We start from the raw sequence: 3350 nt of genomic DNA, 5'->3' as shown, positions 1-3350 counted from the left end.
TACTTATCAAATTTCGGGACGAAACTTCTTTCAAAGTTGGGGATGATGTGACAACTCGAGATTTCGAGGTCCTTTTCTACGAACCACTTATTTTATAATCTCGTCTGGATTACAACTGGTCTATGAGATGTTATGTGTAATTGATTGACTGTGTCACTTAATGCTTATGAGTATTGGAAACGTTGTGTGGCTTTTGGGTTTCGGCGAAATATATGGTGTATGGACTCGACGAAACACGGCCCACTAACCCGACGAAACATAGAGTTTCGTCACTCACAAGTCACCCGACGAAACATGGAGTTTCGTCACCCACAGGTCATTCATCGAAGGAATTGGTTTCTGTTTGGGCTTTCAGCCCAAGTTAAGTGGGGACTCGGTTATTTGCGCATATATGTACCCAAGGATAACAAAAACCCTAATGCTTTCTACCTTTTCCTTCGACGACAGCTCTTCTCTCCACAACCCCTCTGATTTGCAAGCACCATCTTTCTCATCCACCACTATCTCTCGGTTAGTATTATCATGCTTGTTATAATTCTCGTGGATTGTCCTTGGTTCTATGCAATTTGTCGATTAATGTGTTTTAACTGATCATGATCTCGGGTTATGTAGAAGCATGTTTTGAGGTTGTGACGTGATGTCGTGGTCACAATCAAATTTAATCCCAATAACAACTATATAGATAGTGGCAAGTGGGTATCGAACACAGGGAGTTTGTGGAATATGTGTTATTTGAAAGTTATCTAATTTTAACTAAATTAATCTAATTGCAAGAGAAATAAAATTAATGAGTTTAGGTGAGTGAATTGGTTTTAGACTAAATTAAACTAATTAAATTGCAAGAGAAGAGTTTGGTTGTAAACGATTTGGAGAGTAATGATCATCCCAAGCTTCCGGTTTTGCTTCAACAATTGTGCTATCATTTACTAGAAAGAACTACATAGACATAGTTCATGGGCAATTACTTGTTGTGATGAAAGGGAACTAAGTACTCAGATTCCGAGAACGTGAGGTTGTTACCCGATGACCAATTGACCCTTACCCAATCCTAATTCTACCCATGATATCTCGATTGCCAACGGCACCAAGAACGTATGGTTTCAAAGAAGAATAATTGTAAACATCAACAATTTACAACAAACAAGAACACATCATGATAAACAAAACATAAGTTCAATTCACCATTCTAGAAATATATAAAAACAAGCACAAAAGTTTCCACAAACCTTCCACCTAAGATGACCATAGAGTTTTTAGCCACACATGGCTTAAGCAAGCATTGTAGTAAAATAGAAAGAAAATATTGTTCACAAGTTTCACCAACAAGAACTAGATCAAGATGTGATGATTAGATGGATCCAAGATGATTACTTCACTCCCAAGTGCCTTTTTTATACTCCCAATCTCGTTCCTTTCAAGTAATAATCGAAAAACCATGATTGGACACCATTAATTTCCTTAAAAAGGTCATTAAGTGCATATGTTACAAGATTACATCAGTCGGAGCCGTAACCTACGGCTCCCAGCCATAGGTTACGGCAGTCAGCAAGTCCCCAAAGTCAACAGGTAGCCGTAACCTACGGCCACCTGCCGTAGGTTACGGCTGGCAATGATCTTTACGCCTGGAAGCTTCTGTCTTACGGCTGACATTTTTGAGAACATTGGTGGCCGTAACCTACGGCTGGGAGCCGTAGGTTACGGCCCTGAGTGGCCTTCTTGTCCCTGTTCTCCTTCTACACTTGCTCTCTTCATCCTCTTTGATTCCAAACTTCTATCATTCATCCAAGCTTCCTAAAACTCTTGTTTAGAGCACTTTCACACCTGCATAATCAAACGTACAGTAGTTACCAAGTTCGAGCAATTAACCGGATAAAATGTAGAATGTGCATTATATTAAGCCTTTTAAGGGTTGTCCTACGGACCACCCGTCACATCCCCACACTTACCCGTTGCTTGTCCCAAGCAACCAATTCAAAAATTATTTTTAACAATGGGCGACCAATCGTGCGAACCAAGCTAGAGTGCCGTCCTTTTACTAAGTTTTTATCATACCACAAGGCACACCCCTCACAACAACTCTCGGTGACAAGTAATATTAGCAACATTATGCTAACACGCTCAATGCAAGTGTGTGATTGTGCGACAATAAGCTTGTATACAAATCAAGTTTCGTCCTATCAAATACCTAGCATGCTTATGAATCAAAAGGACTTACGGGTTATAACGGGGCTACGTGTAAAGGTAGGAAAATGGTGGGATATATATGCAAGAGCTAATTGATTTGACCCGGTTTTTATTTCTACTACTAAACAAAGCAAACATCAACTATATACACAACTTCTTCAACATTCTCAACTACTATTGCAACTAAATACTTCTTTTTTTTTTTGTATTTTTCTCATATTTTTCTCTTTCTTTTTTTTTCTTTTCTTTCTTCTTTTTTTTTCATTTTCTTCATAACACATAAAACTCAACAATATATACAAGAACATCAACAATCACAAACTAAATTCCTAAACCGGGTTGTTTCAATAGGTAAAGTTTTTTTTTTTTTTTTTTTTTTTTTTTTTTGTAAGAAGTAGGTTTGGGTCACAACCGAATAGTATAAGGCTCAAACATGGCTTTCTAAAGACCAAACCCCCACCCCTCACAATACCAAGCTCATATATGTAACGTATGAGGTCCAACCCCTAATTCCCACACTCTCACACATTCGGACGAGGCTACCTAAAAATCCCTATCATTTTCACAAGCATGCTAATCCTAGGCTTCAACAAGAATTCGTACACAAGTTCTATTAACACAATACAAACACCGCCACTCAAAACAAAGAAATATTCTCTAATAATCATATGTGGCTCAAACACTCACCAAGAAATGACTAGAAAGGGGTGTCGGTGTGTCAAATGGAACAATATCAAGTTTTCAAATTTTTGACACTTTTACTTGGTTTCACAAAAAATATTAACTTCTCAAAAATTTCCCCCCATCCCCACACTTGGGATACATTGTCCCAATGTATGGTTTTGAGGGAAAGATCGCGTTCAACAAAAACACCAACATTTGCTTTACATCTCGAACCCCAAATTTCTTTTTTTTATTTTTTATTTTATCAACTAATACCAATATTTTAATACTAAAGAACATAATAAGACTAAGGAAAGAGTACATTGACCTGGTGAAGTTTGACACAACAGATGTTGTAGACAATCCGACTTCCTATCATCACCTTCACACAACTCTCCGCACATCTTCCCCACACTTATCTAAAAACACCTTGGGTTGCCTCCCAAGCAGCGCTAAAGTTTAGGTCTTCAGCCCGACCGTACCTGATATGTCTCAAGGTGGTC

The sequence above is a fragment of the Helianthus annuus genome, chromosome 11 (genome assembly GCF_002127325.2).
Source record: "Helianthus annuus cultivar XRQ/B chromosome 11, HanXRQr2.0-SUNRISE, whole genome shotgun sequence".
Classification (NCBI taxonomy): Eukaryota; Viridiplantae; Streptophyta; class Magnoliopsida; order Asterales; family Asteraceae; genus Helianthus; species Helianthus annuus.
The sequence above is the reverse complement of the archived record's forward strand: the minus strand, read 5'-3'. Positions refer to the sequence as shown.